Here is a 15,762-nt window from a genome sequence, read left to right as displayed (position 1 = left end):
CTTGACTACCAAGGTAACCCCTACCCCAACCTTTGTCATTCCTTGCATCTCATTCTTTCCAATGCATTTCATGCTAACTACTTAATAAAAATGTCTGCCATGTATACTCTGGCTGAGGAAAAAGGCCAATGCTAGATGAGGTGGGGTGGTAAGACAAAAGAGAGGTGACCCTTCCTTACCACTTAAGACCCTGAAGGGGTGCACAACCCGGCTCGGGGGGAACTTTGCCCACCTCCTGGTGATCAGGAGCCCAATACTTGTATGTATGTGCAGGTACTTCCATGAGCTCCACTCCCCTACCCCAATGATCCCTCTTGGATCCCTCACAATGCTAATGGCACCCGTGTATGACACTTGAAATGCATGCAATCAAAGGAGATGTATGGCAGTGAATGTACTTATGCATTAATGGTAGAGCCAATGAGTATGCAATGATGCTTGGGATTATGCTCAATATGCTCAGTATGCTATTGATGTGGCTAATCAAGCCCCATGAAGTATGCTCTATCCATATAAGACCTTGGTACTAAGGGACATGTAGTGTTTTTTGTCACAATCCTGCAGGACAGTCAAGAAGATTCCATTGCAGAAAATTCTATTTGTAATTTGGGAGTGAACCCTATAGCTCACCTTGAATAGGGCTTTTTCCTCTCTTGTTTGAATCAAAAACCTCCCCAATCAAAGCAACAATTTGAAAGTTATGCCCATTTTTGTGGACTAGGGTCATTGTGGACAGGGTGCAGACCACTCCAGGATAGACATAGTAAACCCATTACAAAAAATTCTAATAATTTTCTTTCACAAAGGTTAATAGCTCATCTCAAAGAGGACTTTTTCCCCTCTGACTTGAGCCCAAAACCTCATCAATTAGATTTTCCTACAAAGATTTACGCCCCTTTTACTAATAGCAGGTCTTGTGGACTGCATCCAGATGGCTGGCCGAAAGGCAAAAGCAAGGCCCAAGAGGAACTCTAGAGGGAGATTAGAGACTCCTAGACCTCCATGAATGAGGAACCAAGATCGGTGCAAGATTACCATGGTGACATATAGGAGGAAATGCTTGAAACAAACCCAAACACCCTTCTCAATCACACCCTCTGCCAACATGAGCTCCGTCATATGGAACGACATAATGATATGGTCACCAACCACCGCCAAATGATGTCCAAGTTTGATGAAGCGATAGAGCACATGGCTATCTCAAACTCGAAGACTCAATAGACCTCGGAGCACCTCACTACTCTTGTTGCTCAATCAGCGATCACTTCATCCCAAGAGAAGACCAATGACTCTAGCATGAGTCTAGACGTCCTCCTCATCAGGAACCGTTGCCCGGTCCACAAGGTATAATTGGAACTAAGGGAATTTCCCCTTCTACCTATGAGATTGGGGAACCCTCTCATATGCATGATGAGCCCCTATTGAATTCCCCCATCCACCATGCAACCAACATCCATTTGAGGCCTTCTCCCACCCTGGGTCGGCCTAGGAGCCCCCATGCACCCCATATGAATCAGCCCCATCAAGGAAAATATGGTACAAATGGCCAGCCTGGAAATCATGGAAAGCATGGTTATAATGGAATACATGGGCTTAATGCGCACCACATGGGATGTATGGACAGCAAGGCATGTATGGCCACCACGGGATGTATGGACATCAAGGATATCATGGGCAGCATGGCTCCAATGATCTATGTGACAAGGTCATCCTAACAAAGTACAATGGGCAATCCCCTTCACCATCTGACTTGGAGGAATGGATGTCCAAGTTGGAGTCCTAATTCAATATCTACCCCTGTACTGATGATCATTTTTTGCTTCTCTCCACTTGGAAGGGTTTTCCCATACATGGTGGTGCTATATTAGTCAAGAGAATCACCAGTTCATTGATTGGGAATATTTTAAAATGCATATGGTCCAAGTTTTTGTGTTCCCTGTGGAAAAAGAACGATTGGCAAGATGACGGTACACTCTTGACCAACATAGCCTCATTGTACGTGAATACACAAATCAGTTCATGAACTTGACTATGTATGTGGAGAGCATTAGCAACGATGCTAAATTGCACAAGTACATCTATGGGTTGGAACTGAGCCCATCGACAGATGTCATGGCCCAAAAACCTACCACACTATTTGATGCAATAGAATTGCCTGAGAGATATGCAAGAAAGTACTATAAGAATGAGCATTTTGAGCAAGGTGTTGGGTAGCCTCACATTCCTTCACGATCGGCCCCATACGGAGGTGGTTTTCAAGGCACTTCTATGCCTAATAACAGCCCCAAAGTACCCACTTACCTCGCCTTCCATAGATGCTGAAAGAAAAATGGGCACTTTTGGGACAACATCAGGCTCTAATGTTGAGAATAAGTATGTTGAAAATAAATAGTCTACTGCATCACCGTACCATGGATCTAGTAACCAACGGTTCATCTCCCTAGATGTTGTGAAGGAACAAAAGGAAAAGGGCCTATGCTTTAAGTGTGGAGATAAGTACATTGTTGATCATGCCTCCAAATGTTTGTACAAGATAGCTAAAGTCAAAGTTCATAGCATGTATGTCATGGAAGATTAGCACATTGAGGAGGATGATCGGCCCATTGACCAAGCTGAGCCTATAGAGGATGTTGATCATGAGCAGTTATATGACCTCGAGGATGGGTTTCCCTTTGACCCGGTTGGTGCTCCATCATAGATACTTGATTTGACATCCCACCCACCTCCCACTTCCCTTTGCTTGATCTCCTTGGACACTTGGATGGGTTCCTACAGCCCTAGTACCCTTCACATTCAAGGTAGTATCAATGGAAAGTATGTTTTTATCCTTGTGGATTGTGGAAGCACTCACATTTTTGTCAATAAATTAGCCATTGATTGGTTGAAATGCACCCCTGTGGCATTAAACCACCCCTTGAAGGTCCAAGTAGCAAATGGAGAAGAAGAAATTAGCACACATGTATGTCCTCAGTTCCCTTATGCTTGGCTAAAAATTATGTGGCACTGGTTGACCTGATTGCCCTAGATATGGGCCCCATTGACATTGTCTTGGGCTATGATTAGCTTAAAAAATTGGGGAAGATTGCTATGGACTTCTCTTAGCTTTACATGGAGTTTATGATTCATGGACAGCCTATCCACCTAGAGGAAGTTCAAGATCATGCTAATTTTCAGCTCATTACAGCAAATCAACTCAAACAAGAGTTTAAGAAATGCTCAAAAACTATAGACTCTCCAAGTGTGAGCATGAAGAGGTTGCAAAGCAAATGAAGGAGTTGTTAGAGATGGGTTTCATTGAACCGAGTTCTTTCCCCTATGCATCCCCCATCCTCTTAGTCAAAAAGAAAGATGGCTTCTTTCGCATGTGCATTGACCAGAGATTTGAACAAAATTACAGTGAAGAACCGCTATCCCATCCCATGGATTTATGATTTGCTGGATGAGTTGAAAGAGGCATGCTTTTTCACTAAGATTGACTTGCGCTCTGGCTACCATCAGATTGGTATGCGGGCAGGAGATGAGGTCAAAACAACCTTTAGGACTGATCGTGGACTCTATCATTATCTAGTGATGCCTTTTGGGTTGACTAATGCCCCCACCACCTTTCAAAGCCTCATGAACAAAATCCTACAGCCTTTCTGTTCAAGTTTGTGCTTGTTTTCTTTGATGACATCCCCATTTATAGCAAGTCATCCACGGAGCACTTGACACAGGTTCGAAGGGTGTTTGACATATTGAGACATCATCAAAACTTTTCTAAGGAGAGAAAATGCATATTCATGCAGACATTTGTGGAGTACTTGGGACACATTGTGAGAAAAAATGTTATGCAGGTCAGACCCTCAAGATTGATCTTTACTTCAGCTTTATATCCTCAAGATATGCAGGCAAGCTTTACTTCAGCAAAAATGGTATGCAGGTCAGACCCTCAAGATTGATCTTTACTTCAGCTTTATATCCTCAAGATTGATCTTTACTTCAGCTTTATATCTTTACTTGAGGGTCTGATCGCATGCAAGCTTTACTTCAGCAAAAATGGTATGCAGCTTTATATCGGTATAAGGTTCCCCTCCCCACAGTTTTATTTAATAATAAGATCGCATGCAAGCTTTACTTCAGCAATGAAAAATGAACCTTCAAAAGGCCCAAACACACATGAAACTCTATGATGATGAGAAAGAAGGAATTTGTAATTTCAAGAAGGGGAATTGGTCCTTTTGAAAGTGCCTACGTCCCACTACTCGACTCTCAAAGAGGGCAGTAGTAACAAGATGGCCCACCGCTTCTATAGCCCATATCGGATCTTGAAGAGAGTTGGTGACTTGGCCTACCACTTAGAACTCCCCCCTACCACAAAAATCCACAATGTGTTTCATGTCAGCTAGCTGAAACCCTTTGTAGGCTTCTCAGTGGACTATGTGGAAGAACTTCCCCCCATAGATGAAGAAAGCATCACTCAATATATCCTTGAAGAAATCATTGGGCAGGGAGATAAGCACTTACGATCCCAATCCATCAAATAATACCTCATCAAATGGCAAGGCATACCCTTGGAAGAAGCCTCTTGGCACCCAGCAACCATCATCAATGAATTTCCCTACCTCTGTGAGGCCCAACGGCTGGAAGACTATCCGATCATGTCCCAATTGACCACCCTCTACTTGCAAACTACACACTGTTTTAGAACAGTTTTGTACTTACTCAAATCTTAGGCATGTGCATTCTACACAAGCTGAAAGTACTCATTACAAGCTCCGTTTTGACATGTGGTACGCCCTATTTGGAGCAGCCTATCAAAAGTTATGGCCTGTTTACTTGATCAGCAGACCGGTCTTGGACTGCATGCTATCCCTAGTCTCTACCCACCCAATTTTCATTGTCAAAGGGCTCCGAGTAGTACTTTGCAACCCTCCCTTAGTCCACCCATCACTCCCCTCTATTTCTCCTTGTTTTTGAGGGAAAAAACCTTCCAAGTGGGGATGGATTGTAACATGCGGGATACACACTGACTAGGGTTTAGACACCCCGTCACACTAACCGGGGTATATAAGGTGTAAGAGCCCCAGATTAGGGAAATCAATTATTATCAAGATCATACTCTTCACCTTCATCTCTAGCTTCCATGGCTTCCTCCTTCCTTCTCTCCTCTTTTCTCTCTTTCTCTCTCTTCTTCTAGTCTTCTTCCTTCTTCTTCTTGCTCTCTTTCTCTCTCCTTAGCCCTTCTTCTCTCTCCTCTCAGCTTCTTTCATTACAATACAACAACTCTAGAGGAGCCTTTACTCTATTATTTCTTTCTTGTGAAAATCCCTTTCTCTATTGTTTGCGTATCATACAAGCTTCACATGGTTCCCATATTTTTAGTTACTATAGGTAGGTGAGTAACCATGAGGCTTTCTTATGCATCTCTTATAACACTACAAAACCAATGTGACCAAATCTTTCATATCAAAGTCTACTTGTGGCCATACCACCAATGGCTATAGTAGTACTTATTTCTCACAAGTTGTTCCTTCTTTCTCATTTTCTAACAACTTTGCCAGCAGTGTTTACCTGTCTTGGTGAACCTTAACTCATGGCCAATATCAGTTATTAAAAGAAATTAATAACATGTTTCTCTTGATCTATGGAACACACAATATATTTAAAATCTTTTTGAGTTCACCATTTGCAACAACAAAGAAAATAGTGCATGTGCCCTTAGTAGGATATTTTGCATCATTCCCAACCATCATAGTCATGAATTCTTGTAGAGGCTACATAGAACTATATAGAGATTTCTTATTGTAAGAGGCACCATAACACTGTTCAATACCAATGAGTCAGTGGTGGTGGCAAATATTTTTGGAATTGAGGAGCACATTTCCTCAATGGTTTCCATGAATAACTCCAACTCTACTTCATCCTTACAATCGTATTGGCTATCTCCTCCCCTTTAGTTTTTAAAGTGCTATTCTTTCCATCTACTTTCTTGACACACAATTCTACAATTGTGTATCATTTTTTCTTGTAGTAGAAGAAATCTCATTGAAACTTTTTCTTAACACCCTTCTAATTTTTGTCACCATTGGTAGAAGAATCACCTTTCCTTTCACATTGGTAGAGAATGTAACATCTACACTATTGCTACCTTCTTGGTCTTTAAGATGCAACTCCTCCTCCATTAGTAGTACACAAAATTCCTCAAACATCAAAGCTTGGCATCCCATATAAGTGTTTAGGGTAGTTATCAGCCCATAAAAATTTGTGGAGAAATTCCAAGGCACTCCAAGCTAGCTCCTCACTAGTCTTTTGTATCCTAGCACTAGCTATTTGATTGCACAAATTCTTGTATCGAGTAATGAAAAATTTAGCTATCTCTCCATTAGCAAACTTCTCTATTGCTAGTTAATTCTCCAAGTTCTAAATCCTTATTTGATTTTTTGTTTTGGACTAACTCCATTGTTAGTACATTCCAAGCCTCTAATGCCTTGGTTATATGTTAAATCAAGGTCAACACATTGTCAGAATAGCCTGCAACTAAGGCACACAACACACATGCATTCCTTTATTTCTAAGCTCCTAGAAGATCTAGATTTGGAGGAATCATAACACTCGAATTTGATGGGTCGGAGATGGATTGTGGTTCTAGGTCCATAGCAATATTGTCTCCAAAAGCTCATAAGAATCAATGATAGTTGTAATTTTAAACTTCCACAAGGTGTAGTTTATACCATCTAACTTACCTTCATTGAAGGTTGGTGAATGAATCCTCAATGTTTGAACTACTAGTATAGCAGCACTACTACCTGATTTGCCAACATTTTCTTGAGAAATAGAAGTGAGGCAGTTTGAGTAGTGGAGAGATAGAGAGCCAGAATACCTCATTTAGATGCAATCTCCAAAACTCTTAGAGGAGACAAAAGATTCTCATTAGTGTTAGGATCACTCAATTAATACATCCCTTACTCTAAGGATGAGTAGGCTTGGTATTTTGAGTAGATATGGAGAGCTAGAAGACCATAACAGCACACCAAACATATGATTGAGTAAGTAGCAAGCAAGGAGATGTATAACTTTCTATATAGATTCTTTGGATAAAACTAGGTGCAGGTGCATTTAAATGATGAAATAATATTCTTTTTCCATTAACTGGGAAATATTTGCATACAATCTTTATTTTTTGCCTGGTTAATATATAAACCACTTTTTAGTACTTTATGTGCACTATTTTCAAGGAAATGCTATGAAAACAACTTAAAGTATTCATGAATCATTTTTCTCTCAATTTCAATCGGAGGGAACACTTAGAAAAGTTGAGGCTAGTCTTTGATAGTAGCTCTCTCTAAATCCTCTAATGTGCTAGTTTTGGGTAAAGCATAGACTCTCTTGGACCAGGTCATATCCAAGAATAGCATCTTTATAGACATTACAAGGGTACTTAGAAAGGTTGAGGCTAGTCTTTGATAGTAGCTCTCTCTAAATCCTCTAATGTGCTAGTTTTGCGTAAAGCATTGACTCTCTTGGACCATGTCATATCTAAGAATAACATCTTTATAGACATTGCAAAGGTTCACATCACCATGGACTTGCCACCATCAACAAACCATAGGTTCATTTAATGCTTCATAGACCATATTGGATACTATTAATGCTTCATGTTGAACTACATCAAAATAGCGAGACCCTAATACAAACTTCTAATAGTCTAGGAATGGACCAATGAATGCTAAGTTACATATGAAGCCTTCAAAATTTTATGAGAATAGCATCTATCTTAATGGCCCTATATTGAATATTAATCTTCCATGTACACATCAATGCACTTCAAGCTGCATATGAACTCCTCAAAGATGCTATGAAAATAGAGCACACATGAAGGGCCCTAGATTGGAATGGGCAGTAATATTTCATGTACCCATCAATGTATCCGAGGAATAGTACTTTGCATACTTTGCCAATCTAGTGAAAATAACATGGATTCTAGTGAGCTTTGCAAGTAGATAGTTCATACATATGGAAATGAATTAATGAGGTCTTAGGAATGGTATATGCAATAAATAATCTTGAAAACTTTTTGCTTGTCATTCCTTTACCTTATTTGTGTCCAGTAATCAACATTATTCTAGTTAGTGAACAAACCATTTGCTATTGGCCATATTGCTTAATGGCTTCTCTTGGCTATTGCAAGAATATGTCTTTATAATAATCATATGGAAATTTAAGCAATACTACATTGCCGATCACATGTCTTGGGTGATGAGTCGTAAGAAAGAAACCGGTATTGTAATGAAAATCTTCTTGACTGCCACTTTTTCAAAATATAATAAGAGGTTTAATTATTCAAGGTTGACCTAATACCCCATTGGGTAAATGATGTTGTGCACAGTCTTAAACATGAACTACTTGAACAGTTGTTAGAAAAGGCAAGACTCACATACCTTCTACTTAATATCAAACCATACCGAATGATAGTAGGGAAATAGCTAGGATAGGATGGTCTACTATGGAGATATATTTGTGAGCATAAAATGGAGGATGTGTTGCAAGAAGCACAAGGAAGGATAATAAGCAACCACTTCCATGAATGTATTACAATCATATCGTTGTTGGCCCACCCTATTTATAGATGTGATACAATTTGATTTGTAAAAGACTACAACAAACGTCAACACTAAGGTTCCAACCCAACAAGAAAAATTGAATGTTACTGGTGATTACTTTTCAACCCTTTGAAAAATTTCATATTGACTTCACAGGGCCCACTAGCCTTTCAACCTAATTCTCTTAGGATCAATGCATTAGCATTGCACATGGATATATGATAAAGTGGGAAAAAGTAAAGCCACGTGTAAGAATGATGCTATAATTTTGGCCAAATTCCTATGGAAAACAAGTCATCTCCTAGTATAGCTACCCCATTGGAATTGTGAGTGACTAATGGACCTAGTTCATTAATAAAGTGGTAGAGCATCTGCTCTCAACATCCATGGTTATTTACAAAAAGTACCCCATTTTTATCCATAAGAAAATGGCCAAACAAAATCTAGTAATAGAGTATCGATAAATATCCTAACAAAAATGGTTTTTGCCTCTCAAATAGATTGAGCTAATAGGTTCATGCTAGCCAAATAGGATGACAAAATGGCATATAGAATAGCCACAACCCAAAATCTATTTAGGTTGACCTATGAAGTTGATACTATCATGCTACTAGAGTTCTTAATTTTCATTGTGCACATAGCAATGCAAGAATAATGAAAATGTAATAAATCTTGGAACCATGCCTTGAAAAAATGTATTGTTTGACAAACATGTGCAAAAGAGAGCATTTGACAAAGGAGATCTAGTCTGTTATTGTATTATGATAGTGATTTATGTGAGCACACTTAAGATTGACGAGGAACTTTCTTCCTCTTTAGGAGCTTTTTTCTCCCCGACCTTGTAAATATATACATATTTTAGATATTGTGGCTGATATTGAAATTTGGCATAAACGGATTGGTCATGTATATATGCAACATCTAAAAAATATGCAATCTAAATAGATTATAGATGGCTTACCAAAGTTTAGAGTTAATGGGATGCATAAAGTATATGCATCATATCAATTTGGAAAGCATGGAAGATATGCATTTTGATATGAAAAGCATATATGTAAGAAAATTGCTTGAGGGGATAGATTCTAATGTGTGGGATCCTAGAAAGACTATAACTATGAGTAGTTGCAAGTATTATGCATCCTTCACTTGATAATCATACTTAAAAAGTATAGGTTTATTTTATGCATGAGAAAGTGAGGTGTTCACTCACTTTGGAAGCTGTAAAGCTTTGGCTGAGAAGGAGACAATGTTACATATTAAATACCTAAGGTCGAATGGAGGAAAAGAGTACTCCCAAATGAGTTTTGTGAATTTTTGCATAAAAATGGTATTCAAAGGTAGTTTATGTGTAGGTACACTTTGCAGAGTAAAATGGAATTGTTGAGCAAAAAAACAAGCATATTGCATAGGTGGCTCGAGCATTAATATCTAAAAGAAACTAATCTCATTACTATTGGGCTAAAGAAGTTTCCTATTATTGTATACATTAAACAAGATATGTATGACACCTAAGGAGAAGTATATAGCTAAAAAATGAAATGTATCCCGTTTGAAAGTATGTAGATATATTTCTTATTCCTAATGAGTTGTATACTAAATTGGATCCCAAAATAGAAAAATGTGTATTTGTGGGATATATTCAAGATTCCTACTACAAGAAAGCATGCAATGTTAGCTACTTTTTGAAACTATTTCCCTCTAAATCATGTTGATTTTCATAAAGAATTTGTGGTACAATATCCACTACACAATGGAGAATTCTAGGTCAAATTTGCAACACAAGAAATGTCATGTGATAATGAAGGTATGATATATTTTCTAAATAACAGATTTCTGGAGTAGGAGAAGAAGCTGAAATAGTAGCATGTAAAGAAACATAGCTCCAAGAAGAGGAGAGAATTAGGGGTAGAAGTAGTAGAAGCAATCGCTTCATGGCAACAACCTAGTAGCAGTTGTTTTTGAAAATGTTGTCCCAGGATCATGTACCTCTATCCATCTTGCCTAGATCCTCTCTCACTATCACATACATTTCATTTTCAACAATTTTTGTTTCACTATTCACATGGTAATTTGCAATGATCTTAGAACAGTAAGATATGCTAACTATTTTTCCTATATTATCTAGAAATTTTAGTATGCATGGGGTTTTTGAGAAGTTCTCCATGTGTCACTGGGGAGCATATGCTCCTTATTGGGGTTTTGGAGCAATATCTCCATGTATCGTTGGGGAAGCATGTTGAGATGGCAAGCTCAACACGTGTGGACATTGATGATGGACTACTTGGCTAGATGGGCCCGCACATCTATACTTAGCATATTAGTAGTCATTATGATCCTCACATGGCTATTTACTTATCACTTATTATATTTAGTTTGTTGCACCTACCTACAGAAGCTGGCATAGTTATAGGCCAATCAATTAGTATAGTCAGTCATGCACTATTTGACTTAGTAGGCTACTTTCCTTTATGTTGTATCTTATCTATACTTTCTGTACATTGTATAGTGTATAGACGAAGAAGAATTAACTAGCAAGAAAAAATTATAGCCTCCATATCTCTTTTTGTGTTCTTCATTGAGCTTTCTCTTGTGTGTATGGTGTGTGTTTGGCGGTGCAGCATCTCAAGCAAGTTCCCCCACCACACGATTCTTGATATGTATTAGAGTGGCATCACTAAGAGCGGCTTAGCTAGTTTTGAAGGCCAAATTGAAGGAGAAGAAGCAAGGATTTGAGCAAGCAAGCAATGAGTAAGAAGCTCTTCCATTATTCCACTCTTTCTCTTGGATAGTACCTATGACGGTGTCGAACTGCTGCTCATCCGAGATGTGGAATCCACCAAAAAGGTTATGCTGAACATGGATCATTTGTCAAGGCGCTTGCTTTTTATCATCACATGTAATTAGAGGGTGTCTGTCTAGATGTTGTCAGCCATTGGACATGGGTTTTAACTATATTACAGTCTGCAAATAAGACTTTTACATATGGAATAAGTGGATCTTTTTGGTATTAAGCGAAGGGTACTAAAGGTTCATACTGTTTTGGAACTTGTTTGACATGCTGAGATCCGGAGGCTGGGGCTAATGGAAACTCATGATATTGTGTTGGCAATGGATTGGTGAGCATGTATACTAAGTGTGGTGCATTCGCAAAAGCAGAAGAAGTGTTTGATAAGCTAGCAATACCAAATGTTGTCTCTTGGAATGCCCTAATCTCTGGGTATCCTTGGCAATGCTGAATCTGGGCTTTGTGAGGATGCTCTGAATCTTTTTCAACTGATGGAATTGGAGGGTGTTCAGCCAAACTTAGTCTCGTGGAATGCACTTCTCTGGGCATATGAATTGGTGGCATGAAGGTTTGAAGAGGATGCTGGTGCAATTCAGGAGTGTCTTGAGTCTCCACAAACATCTTTACGTGAAAAAGCGAAGAAGGTTTTCAATCTGCTTAACGCAGTGGGGAATGGTCTTATTAGCAATGACTCAGAAGGCTCAGAGCATGTTAAGGATGTTCCACAGTGTTCTCTAGTACACGATGTGCCTGATTTAATTGACACAAGCGAGCCAGATTTGTTAGGTGATGCTAAGGGCAGCACATATGTTTCTTCAAATGTAGGGGATACTAGTTTTATAGCTCCCAATCCAGCTGGGGATCTATTAGGTGATGGGTTGTGGACTGAAGCAGTAGAAGCCAGTCCAGAGGCTACTTCTGATGACTTATTTACTGGAGTAACGTTCCATACACCAGTTGGTGGAATAGAGAACTATAAGGATGATTTATTCTCAGGTCTTTCAGTAGATGGACCGTCAGTTGAAGGGGAGACCTTCACGAGATGTCCATCTCCTCTGCTAATTACACGTGCCTCCATTAATTATTTCCACAGAGCACTCACAGCTTTTTTGTAACAAAAAGCTATGTGCTGTATGGCAAATAGGGGGAAAAAAAGAACACTATTTTGAGAGGGACATTGTGATCGTCGTCTGGTCTGAGGAAAAGGGGGGGAATCTCAGCAACAAAAAAAAAGAAAAACAGAGATGCCTACGTGAATTTGGAGGGTCCAGAGGAAAACAGAGAGCTCTACGTGAATTTGGAGGGTCCTTGCTGATCATTATGTCGAGGACGAAGAGGTGCGATTTTCTGTATGGAAGGGGGGGAGCATGTTCGTCTTACCAAGAAACATGACAACTCAGATGAAAAGGGGATGGAGGATGGAAGGTGGAAGAAGGCACAAAAGAGAAGAGGCACCGATAAAAATTGGGAATAACAGGATGACGAATCGAGGCGCCTTTGTTTAGGAAGATGGAGAAGATGAGGGGAAGGAGGTTCAGATCGTGATCATCATAGCAGCCACACGCCGCATCACATCTCCCAGTACTATCGCGACATCCTGAAACACATTGTCTCGCTCCACTACGTTGAAGTTCTATGCTCCAATTGCTACGACTAGCCTGACCTGATCGGGTGCCATGGGGGGAGCCTAAGTTACAGGGATGAAAAAGATTTCCTGTCCTGAGAGGACCTGCGCATCCTGCTGAATTCGAAGCATTGAATCGGAGAATACTTCCCTGATTTCAACCGACTTTAGGCAAGTCTTATTGGTTCGCCATTTATCCATGGGATGAAGCTTGCTTGATGAAATTGTTCGCCACCAAGGAAGCTCGTTTTTGTGTGTTTGCTGATGACGATAAAGGATCGGACAAAGATTCTGGTGTGCAGAATTCAGGCTGTGCAGAATTCAAGCAACCCATATACTGGATCGACCTTTCCCCATAATAGTTTGAGGAAACTGATTGCGTCGTTTTCATAATTGACAGGGGTAACATGAGCTTGCAAATGATTATTAGGCAGAGAATGACGAGCTTTCAGGAATCTGTCGAGCTCTTCTTTGTAAACTTCTCCATCGATTAAGGATCAATGTCCCAATACCTTCATATTGATGCTGTTCCACTTTCAATAAATTTACTGACTTTCAGGACAGCGTGCCCATCATGAGCGTGTGACAGATGCTTCTGCCAATGGTTCAGCTAATGGTTTTAATTTCAGCTCCTTCCTAAACAGTAAAACTCCTGGTTGTGGAAGATTCTTCTACCTTCAGCTGTCACACGAATTTTTACTGTTCACCATGGCAGAATAGATCTTTGTTTGTAGAAAGTGAAAGGAAGTCATTTAAAGCCTAAAACAAAACAGTCGCTGCATTGAATATCTTCTGATTTTTCAGGATTCATAGCTTAGGAAAAGCTACAAACCAGAGACACTTGTTGCAGATTTCCAAAACATTCATGTTGATGATGTATAAGCAGTATTCAATGATTTTGATGAACAGAATGTGACAGAGAAGAAACCAATATTACTGAATGCCTTTGAACTTATTTACTAAATTGAGGTTTCACTGGCTACCTACCTTTCAACAATAACAATCTGTTAAACCTGTATAAGAAGATATTCAAAGATGACTGGTGATACATCTTGGAGAATAGATGTAGTGTTGGCTTGAAGGTGATACAAATATTGATAACTATCAACTTCTTTTCCCTGCTGTGAGCACTTCTTCCTCGTTTATGAAGGACTGCTGATTTACTCAATACAAAAGGTTGTACATGACCATGAACACTATTGATCTTTCCAACTGATCAACATCGCACATTATGATGGAGTTGCTGTTGTAGATTTGTATTCATTCACTTGATTGATCTTCCATCTTGAAATTAGTCAAGGTCCTCTGTGGTTGCGACATTGCTTTCACAAACCCTTCGACAACGGCACCAAAAGTAGGGTAGAGTGAAAATCTCCGATTGCTATGAGATTTGGTATACAAATAGAGCACTGTATATTCTGCAAATAAATCATTTAAAGATTTTTACTGCTTTTGTGGGCATTTGAGGCCGTTTTAAGCCCCGTTTTAGACATGCAAGGTTGTAGATAACAATTTCAAGGCATATTGTAATTTCAACAGTATTAGCCAAATGTGGGTGCATAGGTTAGAGATTCTAAATCTATAAGTTTTGAGGTGTTTCTAGGAAGCAAGCCTAAGTTTTATCTATAATAGGTTACAGATTACATATACTATTGAGCAGTCAATGAAAAAGACTACTTGGTATATTGCTATGCACTGTGAAAGATTGTAGAAGACATGCTTGTTGTTTTGTATCATTTTTGTGATAATGGTAGACAACAATGGAAACCCCATCATTGAGAAGCTAGACAAGAGAAAAACTACCTATCATGGAAGTTCCATGTGACAAACTTCCTTATTGGAAAAGGCCTTTATAATATTATTTCAAGTGAAGGAAATGAGCTAGAGCTAAATAACCCTACGATGGGCAGTGAATGAATTAAAGGCGTGGAAATAATGGAATACAAAGGATAAAATGGTGATGTATTGGGTATTTGAAATCATTGATAATAATATGCTAGGACATATCAGGAATGTAGAAACTTCATATGCATCTTGGAAAATATTTGAGAGCATGTTTTTAGTAAATAAAAAGGTACGGAAGATTCAACTCAAGTAAGAATTAAATACTTTGAAGAAAGGAAAAATGTATGTCAATGAGTATGTTTTAAAGGTGAGGAGCATTGTAGATGCTTTGGTAGCAATTGATGCAATATGTGATGATAATTTGGTTTCATCTACTTTGGGTGGCCTTAATAATGAGAAGGCTTAGAAATCATTTGTCGCTTTTGTATATGTACAGAAGCCATTTCCAGATTTTGATGAGTTGGTCTCTCTCATAATTACCAAAGATATCAATATTCAAGGTGACTCATCTAAAAGAAATGGTGAATAGGTCCAAGCATTCTACTCAAGTTTGGGAAGGGGACATGGTAGATCCTCTTCGAGAGGCCATGGTATGGGATGTGCTACTGATAACCAGTAAAATAGGTTAATCAATAATTCAGTGAAATGTAAGTCTCAGGAGGCTATGGAAACTTTAGAGACAGAGAGAGCTCTAGAGGAAGAGGTGGATGGTAGAATGGAGATTCTAGAAATTTTGCTATTATTGACCATTACTGTGTCAAAATAGGTCATATTACAACCCATTTTTATGCTAAGAAGGATAATATCCACAATGGTAAATTACAACAAAGAAACTATACATTGTTTTCAAGACAGAATAAAGACAAAAATGAGCATTTGCTTGTTATGCAGTTGTAAAGAAGCTAATTTCCATAGCAAACTATAAAACT

This window comes from Lygodium microphyllum, chromosome 2, assembly GCF_053477565.2.
Source record: "Lygodium microphyllum isolate KBCC chromosome 2, Lygodium_microphyllum_v1.1.10, whole genome shotgun sequence".
Taxonomy (NCBI): Eukaryota; Viridiplantae; Streptophyta; class Polypodiopsida; order Schizaeales; family Lygodiaceae; genus Lygodium; species Lygodium microphyllum.
This window is presented reverse-complemented; position numbering follows the sequence as displayed.